We start from the raw sequence: 20423 nt of genomic DNA, 5'->3' as shown, positions 1-20423 counted from the left end.
AAGCACTTTGAAATAGCGATTTCGCTATTTGTGGCCGCAAATAACCGAACAATTAAACTGGTCGGTAATATACAAAAACTTTGAAAAATGCACTTAAGTGCATTTTTCAAGGTTTCATGTTGCACACACACATGCCCTTGGGTGTGCACAACATGGGTGCACATCACAATTTTAGGTGTGCAACAGGGTGTCCTTTTGACACCCTTGCACCCTTGAAATTGCATGCCCAATTTGCGAGTACCTATTGTGTACTCGCAAATTGGCATGCATTTCCCATTCATTCCTACGGGCCTGTAGGCCCATAGGAATGAATAGGAAGCCATTCCTTAATGGCAATTTGCGAGTCGCAATTAAGGAATCTTTAGGAATCGCTATTTTTATAGCAATCCCTACATGCATAGGCTTTTGTGAGTCCTTAATTGAGATTCCTTAATAATCGCAATTAAGGACTCATAAAACCATGTCTTGATGCATGTGTCCCTAAACATAAACTGTTGCAAATACAAGAGTTCTTACAACGGGCTTTACTTTTAGCAGCTTCGAGAATATCAGCAGATGTGAAATTATAAACAATTTTCTGGGGCAATTATAAGAGACCAGTTCGATGAGAAAAACAATATTACGAAGATAAGAAATATTGTTATTCTCAGAGATTAGTAGTTTAGAGAAGATAGTTAGGGAAAAAGAACACGTTACCAACTACATTAAAGTAATGTCTAAAAGAAGCAAAGAAGGTGGACAATATAAGGTACTGAGTGTGGGTGGAAAACATCTAGGATTAAAGAAAGCAATGAGGAGAAAATCCAAAAAAAATATATGCTCGAGAGTCGTACTACCAGGGGCTGCTCAAGATTAAGAAGGAAATTTCAAGCAAGAAATTCAAAGACATGTCCAAATTATGTTATAATACAGGATGCTTTGCCAGATAGAGTATGTACATCAGGAGGGGCAGAAAAAAAGTGTTAACATTCGACTGAAAAGAGTGGAAGAAGGAGTTCAATATGAAAAGGAGTAACAGGAAGATATGTACTTTAGAAAATAAATGACAAAGAATGAATGCACCAAATTACAAGAGAATGGTGGGGAGGTAAGGATGATGGGTGATTTAGCATAACCATCTCTATTGGAGTTGAAGAATGTAGGAGATTTCAGCATAAAGAATAAAGGAAATTGAAGTTAAAGGTCTTTGCAGCAAATCTTTAGAGATTTTGGGGGCATTTGATGGAAATTTAAAAAATGGTTGTATTGAGGTAACTATATAGATAATGCCAGCTAGGACAGGAGGAGCAGTAGGTCCTAGGCATCATTTTGGACCCAAACACATCTTATGCTTGGGAGAAAGAGGACAAAAATCACAGAAGAAAATAATCTTTTATTAAAATCTTTGATGAGAAGCTGAAAACAATGAAGGGTCTTTCACAATGGGATTAAGCTGAAGTAAAACCAGGAATGTATGTGCCTTGCACCTGTTATTCAGAGAGAAAATTTACGAAGAGGGAGAAGTTAAGAGAGTAATGGTTTAAATTCAGTTTATATGGTTTAGATAGAGATGATAGGAAGTTGGCACCTATTGTTTTGACATGCAAACTCTAGGGGCAGATTTACAAGAAAAGTGACTCAGTGCATGCCCCAAGCCATTTTGCTGCGCCGCACTGAGTCACTTTTGAAGCACAGGGATGCAACATATTTACAACAATATGTCGCATCTCTATGCTTCCCCCTGCGCTGGCGCACAAACTGCTGCGATGCGCCGATGTAGGCACTCTTGCAGCATGGTGCAAGGATGCCTGCGTCGTGGGGAGATTGTTTATGTGCAGGAAGGATTTCCTTCCTGCACATAAACAATCTGAAATGGCGCTTTTCAACTTCTGTATGTGCTGCATTAGCACACATAGAACTTGCAAAACGTCATGGTTTTACTGATTGCTTATGTGCAGGAAGGGACACCTTCCTGTACCTAGACAATAACCAGAGGTGATTTCCTCTTTCTATGTGTGCTGCATAATGCAGCCCGCATAGAAAGAGGGAAAAACAAGGAGAAATTAATACATTTCTCCTCATTGTGCCACCCGACGCCTTCCCTCAGGAGGCATAGCATTAAGACGCATTTCCAGATTTACGGTTTCTCGTAAATCTGGAAATGTGTCTGGCTCCATGGGTGTTGCTTGGGTACAAACCCACTCGCACCAAGTTTATTTCAGAGAAGCAAAGGCTGGTGGTGTTCATAGAGCACTGCCTAGGATGAGGCATTGCGTATGTCGAAAACACACCAGATGAGCGTGTCCTGGCGATGGACTATATTTTCAGCAGTTCATGAACTATCACATTGTTTAGAGAAAGCAGTGGCCATTTTTTATCATCTGTCATAGCTTTCCTTGTGTTGCACAGCACCCTTAGTAGCCCATTGTGCTACAATGTTGCTGCAGCCAGGAACTATTGAGAAATGAAAGAACTATTTTCAACACTTGACTTTAAGCTTTGCTTTTGTGCACTCATTATGCATTGTTTGAGGCTTTGGGAATTGTCTGCATTGAAAGTTTGGGGTTTGATCCTATAATGGAACAGGAAGGATTCTCACATTAGGACACTGGTAACACATGATATGTGCATATAAATATATATAATTATGCAGAATGTACAAGGAGTTCTTAGCCAGTGCCAATGAAATGACAGGAATCAGGTAATATCCTAGTTCATCAATAAATGGCAATGAGGGTGTGTGAGAGTTCAGGCAGGGGAATGTCTAGGGTGGTGTTGTGGAGATAAGGGGTGAAAATTGAGGTGTGTGCGCTTCCAAAAAGGTTTGCTCTTAAAAAAGTGATCCTGCCTTACTTTGTGATTGTCTCACCTTCCATTATAATCTTGACCAGTGATGTGCAAAGGTGACACTGTACCTAAGGGGTTATGTAATACATCAGATTCTGCAATCCCTGTGTACAACCCTGTCTCTAATTTCTTCATAGTAGGCGACTTGTAACACACCGATTATAAGGAACTACTGTCAGTACTCAATAGTAACAACTTATTACAGTTGAGCTCTGATGTCAGAATGCCTGCTGCAAGAGCCAGCAGCCGAGTGGCAATGCAAGTCAAGTCAGGAGCATAATTAGAGAAGGGAAACAAAACATGTATTTTTTTTTCTCTGTTCTGTTTTTCTAGCTGTTCAGTGACAAACAGAAAGGTGATATTTATGGCAACATGTTTCTTGCTTGCACTCCTTAGGTAGTTATAGAAAAGTTAAAATATATCTGCATGCTGGTACACATTCCAATCTACTGCACTTTTTTTTTTTTTTTACTGAATTGTATTAAACTGTAATATCTTCTTGGGGCAAATATCTTACAGCTTTTTTCTGTTTAGTTATGCAATAAAGATTCTACTTTTTGTTCTACATATTTGCACGCATGCTTTCTTTAAAAAAATAAATTAAAAAAAAGGTATGTACCGAGGGTTTAAGTGGTTTGTGGGCAAGGTGATTATGTGATCATGTATTATGAGAGATAAAGTACCCTCGGCGGCACACAATAAGGATATTGCAAGTCACTTTGAGTTCCATAACCTTATAAAGGACCTTGATGGAGCTCCTTAGTGACTTGCAATAACCTTATAATTTCTGGAAGGGAGGGAGTACATAATCCCATATATAACGCGGTAACACAGACCATATTTGCTTGCTTTCACGTGTAAGTAATCATGGGAGTTGCATTTTAATCATTCTCGGAAGGACAAAAGGCAGAGACCACCCTCCTGATAAAACTGTAGCATGCAGGTTACACGCACAGAATACCCACTAAACTTTGCAGCATACTATCAACCTTTAAAATATCTTGTAAGCTAAAGGATAGTTTAATGTGTTCATCTTTTTATAGAAAGTGCAAGCCTTCAAATCCCTCCATAAACTTTCTATTCCCCCCCAAATGTCTTCACTTTCCCTATGGTATGTACCCCGCACAAATTTATATATATTTTTTGCAGTTTTATATAGCTTAAACTCAAACGGAAGGTAATACAGCACTTTACATGAGCTCTAGTGACATCACACGAGGCCTCCTTTATCTTTAAGTGCAGGGAAATTAAACGAGTTGCCCGGTGGGCGGGAACAGAGGGGCTCGATGTGGCAATTTTTTTCTAATTTGAGAAAAACAGTTCTTCTAATTTTTTTTCAAAAGATAACTATCCCGAGAGGGTTAATTCCGAGATTTGAAATGCGTCAGCTGAAGTGTAGGTAGAGAGTGTAATGCGTTGCGAATCCGAGAGAGGGGCAGACAGCTAAACAACAAACAAGTCTGCTTGCCAGGGGCCTGCTTCCCTGAAAGAGATGTAAATGTGCACAACAGGTCAATTTGCAATGTAAAGTCTGCTTGGAAGCCAGTGTTGGCTTGAATTGATGGAGGCCCCTCAGGCTTCCTGATAACGCATGTTTATTCTTTTTAAATGGCATTGCAAGGGAGTTCTCAGCTGAGCTGTGCAGTGTGTGCTTTTAAAGGAAAGTTATTAAAAAAATGTAATCTGCACAGTCTGGATGTTACTAAATTCTATGGGGCAGATTTACAATAACTGGCGCATCCCTGCATATCAGCAGGGATGCGCCATTTATTGTGCGTCACGGCTCCGCCACCATGGATGCGCCGCATTTACAATGCGGCGCACCATGGGGCAAAAACGGACAGTTGCATGACGCATCTGTGCCGTAAAGGCAGCGCATTGCTGGAGTTGCGTCGCAAGCGCGACGCAGCTCCAGCAAGGGTCTGTGGTGCTCTATCTCCACAATGCTGCGTCAATCCTTACGCCTGCTTCAGGCATGCGCAGGGTTTTGACGCAGCATGGGCTCAAAAGTGACTGAGTGAAATCTTGTAGATTTCACTCAGCCACTTTTCAGAGGCGTTCCTGCGAGGGAACAACCCCCCCCCCCTGCGCAGGAAAGCCTACTTCTGGTGCAGGGCTTTACAACGTGACACATCTCCGAGATGCGTCACGTTGTAAATAACCCGCAGCATGGCGCTGGTTTTGCGCCGCCGCTGCGTCACTAAAGTGGCGCAACAGTGGCGTAAAAGAGGCGCAAGGGGCTTGTAAATCTGCCCCATATTTAAGAAGCATTTTTTTTATCTTTGACTTATTTACGCAGTTTGTAGCAGCCTTTGTTATACTGTGTGTAGTGTAAGTTTAAAATAATGGCTCACATGTTCACAGTGCTTTCTGTCACAGCCTGCGAGCTCGTAGATCGAAACATACACAAGACATTATTCCCCACTGCACCAAACATTTGATTCGATGGCTCTCTGGTGACAGACGCAGACCTCTGCAGTAATTAACTAATAGAGGTTTCTTAAAGTACAGTACTGCATCAGCCACTGATGAACTTGCATTTATTTTTCATTTCATGTAAATTGTTTCATATGTAGTCCCTTGAAAGTGAAAGACTGAAAAAAGAAACTAATAATGTTGTGTTTTAGACAGACCTTTGACCCCGCTCCCATGGCTCGCAGCTTCACAGTTCATATACTTTTTTTTTTTAATACACTTCGCCAGTTGGATTGGCCAGATTCTCGTAGGATGTTGAGCCCACACGATCCCCGACCCTGGGCATCTGACCGTTACGCCACATCCTGTCCACGCAGCTGTCGCTTCCTCTGCCCCCTTTGACTTCTGCCCGTTGCTCCGTTCATTTGCAACTTAAGTTTGCAACATATAATAAATCCCACTTAACAAAGCGAGACCTTTTGAACCCTGCCCATTCTCGAGCCCCTTTCAGACCCCCTGTCGGAGAAGCGGAGAGAGCACAGGGGGGCAGCCCACCCTATGACCTCCCGTTCAGATCGTCTCGCCCCCGAAGTGCAGTAATTCTCCGCCGGGCTGCGGCTTTTGCGCCGCCCTCACAGCAAACCGAAGTTGGGCCGCGACAGGGGCGAGGAGAAGGGCGCTCTGTCAAGAGCAAGCTTCTCGGAGAACAGACAGCTTTCACAACGGAGATCAACAGCATCGCGGAGTTGGGTTGCCATGGAGACAGCGGCGGGGAGAGGAGCGGGGGAGCGGTCCTTCGCGGCCTGCTTTGCATGCAGAGTGATGCCTCTGTTCCATCCCGCCCGGCGCTGCTGCCGCCTCTGATGCGAGGTGAGGCGTGGGGGGCGTCGAGCGGTTGTAAAAAAGGAGAAGGAAGGAAGCCTGCCATTGAAACATCACGCGTGCGACATGCCATGTGATTTCGCACGTCCTCTGTGCATTTTTTCATAGCATTAAAATGCTCAAATCCCTCGGCTCGCGCGTGGATGGAAACAAAACTGCGTGTCTGTCTTTACTGCCACGGATGGTCACTTCTCCTGCGGTTTAACACTTTGGACAGAATATAGCTTGCTGCCATTCGGTGACCATAAAAGTCAGCCGTCCAGCGCATGCGTGTCCTGCAGAGTATTCTTATTCTGTAGGATGGAGCCGGGCGCGGATGTGTCAGTTTACTATAGCCCCCTCCCTGTTAGTCCTACCTCTGAAGGAGGGTGGCAGAGATTTGCAACTTGCTGCAGTGCCTAAGAGTCGATCTACCATTTCCCGCCAAAATATCGGCCTCAGAGGTACGTGCACCCGATGACTGGTAGGGGAGCACCCTCAGCACTTTGCCCGCATTGTCAGGCTTTTTTTTTCACCACACCTGTATTATGAGATTGTTTCTTACAGCATCGCCTCACGGAATTTTAACATGATGGTTTCTGGCTGCAAACCTTCCAGGTCAAACTCAATCAGGGTCTGCTCTCTTTCAAGCACTCCCATCCCCTCCACCCTCAGAGCCAGGGCTAGCGCCCACGCCTTCTCATGACCCACCCCAAGACCTGGAACAAACAGCCCCATAATGCACATAAGGACCACCAAAGCACACGTCATGCAAGGTAGAGGGTCTGGTATGAGAGCCTCTGTACATTTCTGGATGGAATGGGGAGGTGTGAAGGGTCTTGGAGAGAGTAGGGCACTGAACAAATACTTCATGTATTCTATTTATTTCCACATTAAATACTCTCCCTGTAACTCTGGCTCCTGCATTTTGCTGGGCTTCGAAGTGGAAATGTACGGGCACCCAGACATGTATTCCCTTTAGACAAAGCAGGCGTGTCGTGCTTTTAAACGCCTTGACACTTGGAAGTGTCCGCCTAAAGTTTGTAGAAAGATGAATCTCAGACACACATGTCCTAGGACAGTCAGTACTTTTTGCTCTGTACAGAAGTATGGACACGATGTTGCTTGGTCTCTACTACTGGGTTTCCATCCTCATAAAATATAAATGCCAAGATTTTTAAAATTCTCGCTTAATACGCGCATTCATTCATCTCAATGTATGCGGCTACTGGCCCCCAATACTTTAGCAAACAGGCCGCAAAGAGTGGGTGTATATCCTGCAGTGAGTTTTTGCAACCTGCTATTAGATTTCCAATGCAACCTATGTACTAACAGGTCATGTTGCAAATTGTCCAATTGCTGAGGGTCACAGTAAGATCTACCTGGTGAATTTTAATTAGTCGCTACTTCTAACCTCCTGTGATGGGCCATGAACACAGGGACCATGGCCTGTAAGGAACGGTAGACCACGACCCTGAGTTCACGTGTTCACATTTCAAAAAGAAAAACATTTTATAACCTACCAGCTGAACAAACCGGTGCTGCTTAATAAAAGGAATTGTGGCTAAACACAACATCATTTCCGTGTTCACATTTCAAAATGCGAAACATTGCTTAAAGCAGTTTATGTCTTAGGTCCGGATGGGCCAGATACATACAAGTTTTTAAAGAATACGTTTCTGAAAAAAGGTGCCCAATTCGGAAGACGTTTGTGACCTCAATCGCATCACAAGCCATTTCTCTGCGATTTGCATTTAGCAGGGAAGGTCCCTTCCAGACCACATCCTAATTTCCGTTCAGTAGTCGCAGGCCCCATTAATCAGTTCCGAAAGCCCTTTCCTAATTAAAATGTATTTGGTACATTAAGAAATGCCATTTTGCCATTAAGAACCATGTTATTTTACGTAAAGCATGGTTTGCAACTGCAAAATCCTTTCGTACATCTGGACCAGTGAGGCATATATGATAACATTATTTTCCAAGATCACACAGGGCGGTCAACTGGTATTACGGATTAGTAAGAACCCAACTTTTTCTTTACAAGATAAAAATCAATAGCCACGTAATCAAAGCATTCCCTCTGAAAGGGCATGATGCAGAGTGCCTTTATCCATCCCATGTCACTTGATCTGTGACAAGATGGGGTTGATGCCCTCTCTGTTGCCTTCTTGAGCCCGCCACATGGCTTTCCTGGCATGATGTCTCACAACAGGTGGTGTTTGAGGCAGGCACACATATCAGGGTGAGGGCCGAAGAGGGTCATGGATGGGGCAGATAGGCCACAAAGTATCTGCCCTTGAAAGGGGGGATGGGGACCAATGTAAAGAAGAGCAGATAAGGGGAGGGATGAAGCAACAGGGAGCAGGGTGGACGGTAGAAAAGGAGGAATGCTGGTAGTAAGTGGGATATTGTGGGCAGGACAACCTATGTCTTCATTACAAGTCACGCGTTCTTTTTCGATTCCTGTGTAGACTACTGTTTGCGCAAGAATCAGAATTAAAAGTTTTGTGGTAATTTCCATATGTTTAGCCGTTTTCCCCTGGTAATTTTTTTTAGGGGAAACTAGTCGAATTTTACCAAGGACATGGTCTGGTAAACTCCAGTACATGCCAATTTTGGTGCGCAAAGGCGTTTCTCTTTCTCCTCCTCTGCTACCAGCTTTCCTGTCTTCCCAAGGTTATGCTTTCTCTGCCTCCCACTGTGCTGTTCTCTCTGAGCCCTCAAGTTGTGCTGTTTGCCCAGTCAGTCACCCCAAACAATCATATTGTGCCCTCTTCTCTCCACCATTTGTGCCCTCTGCTCATTCTGACTGGTTCTCCTATGCCAGGACTTTTGAGATCGAGTCCGAAAAGGTGCAAGGATGTGGTCCGTCGGCTGCGCTGCCGCCTCTGGTGCAGGAAACCAGGGCTCGAGCCTCGAGGTCGCGTCCACATCCTGTGATTCTAGGCAAATCACTTAATCTCTCCGTGCCTGAATGTGTAATTTAAATACGGTGATATGTAAAGCGCTCCAATACCTTCGGGTCGAGTTCGCGCTATATAAATATGCAATACAAAAATCTGTGGCATTTGTAAATTCGCGATGATTGAAAACGGATTCTTTTTATTGACATATTTAATGTGTAGTGTTGTGAGTTTAAGAAGTGGTTCAATGCAAGAACTAGTCAACTGGTAGATAAGTGGGTGGTTGATGCATTTCATGCATAGATGAATGAATGGGTGAGTGAGTGAGTGCATGACTGCGTTCATAGAGGGTGCGTTTCAAACTCCAGAAATGCAGACATATAAGTACTGAGGGAGGTTATTTTCTGAAAAAACGATATTTGACTAGGACAAAGCTCTAAAAACTTTGAAGAGGGTAAGACTGGGCAGGTCCCCAATAGAGGTACACATGTCCACGAAGTGTATTGCCTTTCAGTTGGCTTTGGTGGTGGGAAGCACTGCAGACCCTGCTGCTTCTGGGCCGTCGGAGTGCAGTCGTACTTAAACCGCCTTGGCAAAGCGCCCACTCCCCATCACTGCATGGGGTTCAACAGTGTCTTCTAGTTGTTCCCGGTTCAGGCGCACTGAAAGTGAATGTTATGTTAACCAGCGAATACACAGAGTAGACCCGCTGATCACTCATCAATCAGTTAGGATTTATAAAATGCGGCTAACTACCTGATAGGGTGTAGGAAGGTGGATATCTGACTATGGTTACCCCCAATTTTTTGCCTAGTGTCTAGCTGGATTTTCGACTTAGTTGGCCTGAGATCCTGCCATTCAGGATCTCAGCCTATCTGCTCTCTCTTTAAAATTGACTCCATGTACCCTAGGTACATAACCAATTGGAACTAGATCACCCTGTGAGCCCCCTGTACCAGTGTACACTAGGTACCCAGGGCATTGGTGTATCTAAGGCCTACCAGGGGCTGAAGCATGTATTATGCCACCCCTGGCCTGGCCTAGCAATTTGACACAACTGGCTGATCACTCAGCTGGGGTAAGTTGGTGTAACCACCTCTTACTTAGGTGTAGTATACCTATACCTAACCTTAAATGGGACACATGTTAACCTATAAGTCACTCCTATAGCAGGCCTTAACAATCCTGAAGGCAGAGTGCTTGGTTCCATGTGAGATGGTGCGCTGGCATGAGCTGAGCCTGTCTGCAGTGGTCGGAACAACTTCCTTCTACCGTTTCCAGATATCGTCATACCATATACTCTTAAGTGCATTATGAACCTCGCGGTTAAATGCTATCTTTGGTTTGGCTTTATCAAAACATGTCGAGTAAGGTGTCATACGAATTGGAATACTAACCCCTCGCCAATTCTGGTGACGGGGTTAGCATTCCACCCTTCTAGAGGGACACGACATGTACAGTACCTGAAACCCGGGTAACATCAGACATAGCCTCAGCTCCACAAAATGGATGCTGCCACCACAGACACAAGTCTGCCCTCCTGCTGCTGGGAGTCCTTCCAGCTTGGGAGACGTGGACAAAGGGTTTCCTGCCAGGGGAGGTGCGTGCACCACCCCAGACAGGATTTTGTGTATTGGTCAGGTAGGGCTTGAATAGAATCAGACATGCCTGAGGCTCACAAGGAGCCTCGGTGCATATGCCAGTTCAAACCGGTCCTGGGGCACACCAGCCCGGACCTGGGGCGAGCTGGACAAAGGATTGAGGGTGTAACCACCCCCCTTCCTGGTCCCACCCTTAGGGAGGGACCTAGCAGGTAGTCCGGCCCCTAGAATCCGCTTAAAGGTAGGAGCTGTGTCCTAAGACTTCAGACATCCTGGAATCAACTTACTACAAAGAAGAAGATGGGAACTTCGACGCTCTGCTGCACAGAGGACAGAAGGAAATCTCCCCTATGGTCAGGGAGTGACCATCTTGCTAACGCAAGCACCAACCAGCTACTCGACGTCTGCTTTGCCGCCGCCTCCCGCCGGAGCCCGAGCCCAGAGCCCAACAAGAACTGGACCTCCAGACCTCTCACCGCCCGAGCCACAGTCCCTGAAAAGAAGGAACCTGTGGAGGCACCGAGACACGTGGAGCCAGCCATCTTGAAAGACCCACGACAAGCTGCAAGCGCGACAACAGAGGCTCCCTCCAAGTTGTGCTTTGGGTCCTGAGAAGCCCAACATCCGAGCAGCATCTGCACCAAAGGTGAGCCCTCCAGCATCTCCACGATCTGCGTGGGGCCCCTCTGCACTTTGCATCTCAACGCGCCTGCCCGGTCCCTGGCCCGTTGGCTAGTGGCCATTTTGGCGACGAACCTTGAAAACTACGACACTGGTCTGGTTGCTCCAGACTGGCCCCTGCTGCTCTCCAAAGGAGCAGCCCCTCTGACCTTGCTGGTCAGAACTATCAGCTTTCTTCATTCTTCACGACTCCTGCTTTTGCCAAGTCTTGTTTGCTTCCTTCGAGTCGCCGACACCGCCGACAGCGAGAGCCTGCGTGGGACAGCTCGTGAACCAACTCCTGGATGTCGTCAACCTTCAGGCACCACGTGCCTGCGGAGACAAGCTACCCCTCATCACCTGTTTGCACCCGACATCGCCTGGTACCTACCTGGTGCCACGCCGGTCACTGGCTAGTGACTGTGAACACTGTCCCCTCTGCTTTCAGGTCTTCTACAACTCCGATCCATCCTTGGATCCACCGCATCTCTTCTGGACCGGCCGCCTGCATCATCTGTCGTCAGGCTCCATTGAACAGATAGACGAACCCGACGCACTTCGCGACCTATGCACCCGCTTCCTGTGGGTGAGGTAAAGCTGGCACTCCGGTGCCCAAGTGTAGAGAAACATCTCTAGTGTCTGTGTTTTAAGTCTTAAGTTCGTAGTCCATCCAGAAGACCCTTCTAGCAGTAACTTTTGAACTTTTACGCACCCATTGAAAACCTATGGGAGCCCGCGTGTAACTTTCCTCACTGCACATGTGACCCGTGGACCTCCTGGTCACTAACTGACGTTAGCTCCTTGTAGGCCCAGCAATTCTAGAGGCCCTAGGCCTTTTCCCTTTCCTAGACGTGGTACTTATACCACTATTTTAGTATATGGTTTGAGTGGCCACCAGGGCCCATCCATATAAAGTGCAACTTCTGTATATTGTAATACTTTCTTGTTTATCGATTTGTGCTCCTGTGCTCATAAAGAGTCTAGGGGATACTTTGAGTAATAAATGCATATATATTTTGAATATATATCTGTGTGGTGTCCTTTCATTGGTATAAAGGGGGGTTACATATGATAAAACAGCCTGCTTAACACGCTTTAACGAGTTTAGCCTCAAAGACTGCTTAGCCTACGCTACCACTAGGGCAGCTAGTCCGAAAAGGTTGACTTACAACCACACCATAAGGGTTGCTTGGCATGGTACAAGGTGGTCACTTTAACTAGTGAACATCATATACCAGGCCAACTTCTCACATAGGGTATCCAGGCATTTTATTTTTCTGTGCTGGGCAGCTGTGTGGGGCGGGGCTAGGCTGCACAGGGGAGAGGAGTGGTGGCACCCCCATAGGTGCCCATGAATGTTTGCATTCTCCGCACTTTGCATGTTTTCCACACAGGCTGCATTACTGCCTGGGTGGAGAACATGCCCAGGCTTCTCTTCCCCATCTGAGCGCCGAATCAGGGTGCTCAGACCAATCACACTGCTGCATTGCAGTGTTGTGATTGGTTCAGGAAACTCAGGGTGCTTACCAATCACAACGCTGCATTGCAGCACTGTGATTGGCTTAGGGGAGCCTATCCTGCTTCCTGATCCAACAGAAGCCAGGAAGAGGACAGAAGAGAGGTGGCGGACGGCCAGCTGGCAAGCCGGCAGGAAAGTGATTTATTTTTATTTTTATTTTCTCCCTCTCTCTTTCCCCCTTCCATCCCTTCCCACCCCACTACTGATTCACAGGAGCAGCTGCGACTGCCAACAACCAATGAGCAACACGTACGCAAGATAAAGCAAAAGAAGAAATTGCATAACTCGAGGCTAGATATATGAACATGATTTTACAATCACCATGCTTGTGATTCACAAAATCAGGATTTGCGACCGCTTTTTTTTTCTTTTTTGCAATGTAATAAACTCTGTGATTCATAAAAACCTTTTCAAGTTACAAAAGGAAAGGAGTATTGTGACTTAATAGGACCCATAATTAGGAGCGAGGGGTGCAAGGGACAAAAACTCCTATTTGTAATATGAAATGTATCAACGGTATTGATTGAATAATTGGTATTACCCCAATGGTGATCAGAAAGCTTTGAAAAGGAGGTGGCAGCTTATTCACTCTCACAGGGTAACATGTCCCATTACAGTGCTAAGTGGCCTCCTGGGGTTTTGTCTTTAATAAATGGGAAACACATGTATTTTTTAAATCAGCACTTGCTCCTCCAAAGAGTACAGGCACTTTGAACATGTTTCTTGTTTGGGAATGAAAAGGCAGGGGTAGAGCTCCAGAGTTCCCTGCAGATCACTATCCCTGCGTTGGCAGCCAATCACACTGCGTTGCAAATAGTGAACTGCCTAATTAATATTCATCAGCTGTGGGGCCAGTTTTACTACTTTGCTCCACCTTTGTGGCGTGGCCTTGGTGTAAAGTCATGTTGGGGGTTTACCAAAACACAGACATCAAGATTTGCTTTGGCGTTCCATGAGTGGAAAACGGACGATCCCGGGCACCCACCCATGTATTTTGACACAAACCCATATTTGCTAAAATCAGTAAACATGGGCTCGCACCAAAATAGGGCACCTATCAGAGGCAAACATAATAAAATATATTTATTTCTACATGTTACTTCATCCTTGCGTGTGTGCTGCATTAAGGCAGCAAGCATGTAGAGGAATAAACCTCTAAGAATAGTTTTTTGGGCAGGAAGGTATCCCTTACTGCACAAAAACTCTTATGACCACTAAGCGGGTACCCTCGCCTCCTGGCGTAATAGTGTTAGTGCTAGGCAGCCTGAAGTGTATCAGCACTATGCAGAACAGCGTCATATCTTAGTAGATAAGGTGCATTCTGCCCTCTCCTTGTGGAACATTTCAGAACAGCAGCGTTCCTTGCTGCGTTGTGTTACGTCAAAGTTTAGTAAATCTGTCTCAGTGTCCAACGCGGGTCCAGAAGGGCGTTTTTATAATTAATATTTTATGTCGCTTTTTCTTGTAAATGTTTTGAAATACTGGCACTTTGTGCAAAGGTTTTAATTAACTGTGCACTTAATTATAATAAATAAACATATGGCTAGTAGCTTGATGACCTCAAGTTGATCTGCTCGAGTGTCTAGGATACTCCTCCAAGTAACACTGATGCAGGGCCTCGTGTGCACTATTATTACAGTATTATTGGATAGGCTGGAGTATTATTAATAGTTGTTCTATTGTTTGCTTTGGCACTGAAAGCACAAACAGAATGTGCAAGGAGCGTAGTTTTGGTCAACAAAGGCGGTGGGGGCAATTCCCAGCTCTGTAACCCCCTCCCCAGAAGGGCTCAGGAGGCATGATGCATGAAGGCTGGATTTCTGAAGATGCCCAGAGCTTACACATATTCCCTGGACCCATCAATTCTCAGAGTTGCCCTGTCTGTAGAAGGGATGATTTATTACAATTCTGCCATCTGTGTGTAGGAACTGGTCTGTAGGGAAAAGTGGACAGATTGTGGCAGCTGCGTGCAAGACAGCCTCACATAGATATATTCAAGGAAATGAAAAGGGAAGAGGAGAGAGAGAGAGAGATACGAGGTAAACAGAGGGTACTAGTGAAGCGAGAGAAAGGGGTGTAGGGGGAGGGATGGAAGAAGGAAGGAGGGACGGCAGAAGGGAGGGAGGTAGGAAAGAAGGAAGGAAGGTGGGAGGAAGGAAAGAAAGAAGAAGGAAGGAGGGAGGGAAAAGAAAGTAGGGAGGGAGGTAGAAAGAAAGGATGAAAGGAACGAAGGAAGTATAAGGAAGGAATGATTAGGAAAGAAGGAGAGATGAAGTAAGGAAGGAAGGAAAGAAGGAAGGAAAGACGGAGGGAAGTAAAGGATAAGGAAGGAAGGAGAGGAAGGAAGTAAGGAAGGAAAGAAGGAAGAGAGGAAGGTGGGAGAAAGGGAGGGTGAAGGAAGGGAGGAGGGAGGGAGAAGGAAGGAGGGAAGGAGGAAGAAAGGAAGGAAGGATAAGGAATGAGGGAAGAAACAGAGGAAGGATTAGGAAGGAAGGATGGATAAGGAAGGAAGGAAGAAAGGAGAGGAAGGAAGGAAGGGTAGAAGGAAGGAAGGTGGCAGGAAGGGAGGGAAATGGAAGGAAGGAGGCAAGGAGAAGGAAGGAGGGAAGGAGGAAGAAAAGAAGGATAAGGAAGGAAGGAAGGAACAAAGGAAGGATAAGGAAGGAAGGATTAGGAAGTAAGGAATGATAAGTAAGGAAGGAAGGAAGGAAGAAAGGGGAGGAAGGAAAGCAGTAAGGAAGGATAAGGAAGGAAAGAAGAAAGAAGGAAGGTAGGAAGGATAAGGAAAGAAGGAAGGATAAGGCAGTAAGGAAGAAAGGGGAGAAAGGAAGAAACGAAGGAAGGCAGGGAGGCAAGGAAGGAAGGAGGGAATACCACTAATTTCTCATCAGTTGGAAGAGTAAGGACTGGTATATGTGGAAAGCACGGAATGGATGGTGAGCGGTAAAGGACTGAGGCCATCTCACGGCCCTGGTCACGCATAAGGAATGATTTTCCACTGCTGCGCAGGGCCCAAGTCATGTCTTCTCTTGTCTATAATCTTTGTAATCATCAATACGTACGAAGCTGTTGATGATTTTAAATATACAAAAACAACTTGGACAAGTCCTTAGCAGGTTGAGGTCATAATTGTCGACCTTCACCTTTATCACAGCACCCGCTGCACGGTATTTGTAATATTCTATACCGCATCCTTTTTCATGGCCATTTCCACTAGGGGTGGGCGGAATTTGCGAAAGCGACTTTCGCAAATTATCGCGAAAATGTTAAAAATCTCCGCAAACACGCGGAAATATCGCGAAGATGCGGAAGTTTTTTTCCCGCCCATTCGCGGTATTTTCTGCGTGGTCGCGGCTCGCCAACTTACCCATGCGGTTGCTCGCGGGCGCGGCCATCTTGTTTTCACTCTTCTCGCGGTGCATGATCGCGAGAAGAAAGACGTGAATGCGCGACGCATGACGTTACTGCAGGCGCGAACTGTCGCGAGACAGCGCAAATGGCTACCAACAATCCAACATCTCGTGGAGAACGCGACCGGATCGGGAAAACTTGTCGGCGAACGCAGGAATTCAGGTAAGGCGATCGCGCGCACGCGAGAATGTATTATTTTACAGCGCGAGCAAGAACCAAATTATCGCTAAGCTGCGGAATGTGGAAATTTTGACATTTTGCGCTCTCCGCGGAACGCGAAAATGTCAAATTATCGCAATTTCCGAGAGCGGAACGGAAATTTAGCCCAGGCCTAATTTCCACCCCGCAGTGTCCCCATAACAGGAAGTTCCACTGTGTGACAGGATCCATGAATCCATACACACGCTTAGTTAATGTAAGCCTGCGTACATGTTGTTTGTCTCGTTTGTGATCTCATCCATGTTTAATGTCTTCTCTTTTTAAACCACGCGCTACCAAAATCACCAGATAATAATTTAAAAAATCACTAAATGTGCCATAACGCGATATGCTTGACACAATATAGTCTACATTTATTGATAAACAGGCATAAATATATAAGAAGTAGTTTTTGCAAATCCACCACATGAACATAACTGTGTGCTCATTGTAGCCACGCATTGTTATTCTTCAGATAGCCATCATGCATGCAATCACTATGTCACATGTATGATGCCTTCATTCCATTTCATAGCCATGCTTCTACTACCCTACGCATGGAGGAGCGCAGAAACGTAAGACATGCACGATATATACTGTTTGTTTATAAATATACATGTCGTATTATACCTTTCCTTTACCGATACTAATCGTGTAGGATCTGTAAGTAGCAAGATCCCACCACACTCACAGCGCACTTTAAGGTGTGCGCTGATATATACACCACTGTGGCCACCAATACTTTTTTGGCCATTCTCACTCCATTGGTCCTGAAGAAAGCCTCATGAATATCGTAAAAGGCTGAAACTAGTAGACCTACACCTTTTTTTAGGGATATTGATGCACATTCTCACCTCATGTATATCCCGACCATGTTTTTACTCATGTCCTAGGACCCTTCTATTATAAGGGCAATTCCTAGAGACATTTTTATCATTTACTCACACTTCACATAGCACTTCACTTTCTCACAAAATAACCTGCTCCGCTGTAAATCAGGCGTTGAAGCACAGCTGGATTGCACTCGGCAATCCAGCTGGACCCCGATGATGCAGCATGCCACCTACTAGGTAAGACAACCCCTGTTTGTCTGCGTTCCTCTATCAAGGTGAAGGTTGACAATTATGACCTCAACCTGCTAAGGGCTTGTCCACGTTGTTTTTGTATATTACTCTGGGAAAGGGACAAGTGCCTGTTCCATTTCCTTACTCTCTATTTGTTCTTTTGATGTTTTTAAATAAAAATGTGCTCGAATTTGCTAAGGATGCAACTTTGCACACCTCTAGTTTTAGCTCAAAAACTGCATCAAAAAACGTAAAATAAAAATAAAATTTATGTACTGCAAGTTTCAGAAAGAATAGTGATTTACTGTTAAAAACAGCTTGTTTCAAAGTATGGGAAAGAGCTATCACAAAAGAACAAATTCCGACTGAGTGTGAATACCGAGTGTTACTGTTACCTGGTTCAATGATATTAGCCGACCTTAGTTGTTGCCAGAATTCTAGCTGTTCACAAACAGGTTCCTTCTAATGTAAGCTGCGAGCATTCAACTCACTGAGCCATCCCACCATGTAAAAAGGACAAGGCTCGAGAAGAATAGTTTTATGGTCTGGAATGATGAAGGGAGGACACAAAATTCTTTCTTTGCCGAGTTTTCAACATCTCACATTTACTTTAGAGCACTGTCTTGTTTGGAATGGAAGACCAGAATTACAGAGCAGGCAGAGTTCAGTCATCAGCGGGCCATGACTCCCTTATCGTACGCCTAATGGCAACCCTGGATTTAGTATCTACCAGGAGCACAAATCTTTGGGCTCTGCTCTCGAGTTTAAGTTAGATATAGTCCTCAACTTTAGGCTTTAACGTCCAACGAATGCACCTCCATGTTTATTCCTTTGAAGTTTGTTCGGGTCTACCCCATGTAGCTGACCAAAGGTTCATAACTGGAATGTAAAGGGAACTAGATTTTGCATGTGGGAAACTGCCAGAACAACGCAGGCAGAGCCATCTGTGCCGTTCCAACGCAAGCGCAAGTACGCTTGCCTTAACCACACTTGCCTTAACCACGCATGTGCCTTGGCCACACATATGTGTGGTTAAGGCAATGCGGGTCTAGATGCTGAGATGGGCGGGCCCAGGAACAAGAAGGATCAGTAGAGGACCGAGTGAGGATAAGTGGGGCTGGGATTTGGGGTGGTGGGGGGTAGTTTTTAAAAGTTGGGGTAGTTTTTGGGGCTCAGAGTTAGGGCTGGGGTGGTGTTGTTTTTAGGGTTGCTTTTAGTTGTATTCGTGGTTTAGGCAGCGTAGTAGAAGCACACGTGGTTTAGCCATGCGTGCCTCTGTCATACAACCACATGTATGCAAGGCTTTTCTTCCAATACGCAGTCACACTATGTGCTGCTTTCCTGTTTTCTGTCTGAATATCTTCTTTTTCAAATTGTTCAGCAGTAGATCAGAGGCCGGCTATTGGCCAGTGTGAGAAGTTGGCCTGGCATATGCTGGTCACTAGTTATAGTGGCCACCTTGCACCAGTCCAAATCGACTCTTATGGTAGATAGGTTTAAGACAACCTTTTAAAGAAAGCTATCCTAGTGGTAGCTGTGGAGAGCAGCCTTCAGGCTAAGTCTCAGAGGAATGTAAAGCAGCTTGTTTTACCTTGTCATCTCTTGAATTACCAAATGAAAGGACACCACACAGGTATATATATCAAATATATATGTATTTATTTCTAGACACACTCTACTAATCTCTTTATGAGATTAGAAGTCAGGAACACATTAAAATGTCAACGTTTCACAATAAGTTAAGCACAAATATGGCTGGGGCCCTAGGGGCATACCAGACCCTATACTAAAAAAGATGTCTAGGAAAGTCGACTTGCAGAATGACAAGACCTATGGCCTGTAGAATCGCTGGGGCTTCACTACTGCAGTGAAAGCAGGTAAGTAACAGACCCACGGGAGACGCATGCAGTGTGTGAACACAGCCGCGGGTTCCCTATTGATTACAATGGAGCAAGTCGCGGTTTGATTTTTAAAGTTTTAGGGTACTTCGAGGAAGTCTACAAGCAAGCCACTTACAAGGTAAGTAATTCGAGGGCCAACACACACTAGGGCACCGGAGTGCACGAGTTACCTTACCCAGGGAAGCCGGGTGCATAGGTGTCTTTTGGTATCGGGTTGCATCGCTGTTTTCTATGGAGACCAAAGAAGACTTGCTGCTTGCGGCAACTGAAGAAGTGCCCGGTGGAATCCAAGGATGCAGATGACCTGATAATTGAAGGGACAGTGTTCACAGTCACTTGCCAGTGACCCGGAGCCAGGAAGATGGATGCCCACGGATGTCGGGTGATTTCAAGTGATCAAGGGTGTTTTGACTCTTTGCTCATGAGGTCCAAGAGAGATCAATGATGACCAGCAGCTGGACTCAAAGTGCCACATAATGTCTGCAGCTGATGGCTGTGTTGGCAACTGGATTGGAGCAAACAAGCCTTGGCAACAACAAGTCTTGTGTAGAATGAAGAAAGTTGGTGGTGCAGACCAGCAAGATCTGAGGGACTCACCCAGCAAGGGTGAGTGAGGGCAGGCCTGGAGCAACCAGGGGAACCCTTTGAGTTGATAAGAAAGTCTTCGGGGAACCCACAAGCCAACAGGCAAGGGATCGCAAAGATGCCTCTTGAGGAAATGCTTCACAGGAGCCCACGGTCACTCGGGATGGGGTAGGCCTCTCATTTTTGCTGCAAAACCTGCTGGAGGCTTGAGCCACAAGCGATCCAAAGCACAAGTTTGTAGAACGTCGTGAAGGGGTTGTACTTGACAATAGTGCATGGTACCCGGGTATTGCTGTTCCTTATCACTCGTGGGGTCCACTCGCCTCAGCTCTGCTAGAGACTCACAATGGCCATCGAGAAGTCAGGAAATTAACTTCTGGGGCTGCAGGGACTTTGGACTCCGGCGGGAGCGGGAAAGTTTGCAACCATTGTTCAAGTTTTTGGTGCCTGCCAAGCAGGGGAGTCACTCCTTGACTCCA

The sequence above is a fragment of the Triturus cristatus genome, chromosome 3_1, assembly GCF_964204655.1.
Source record: "Triturus cristatus chromosome 3_1, aTriCri1.1, whole genome shotgun sequence".
Taxonomy (NCBI): domain Eukaryota; kingdom Metazoa; phylum Chordata; class Amphibia; order Caudata; family Salamandridae; genus Triturus; species Triturus cristatus.
The sequence above is the reverse complement of the archived record's forward strand: the minus strand, read 5'-3'. Positions refer to the sequence as shown.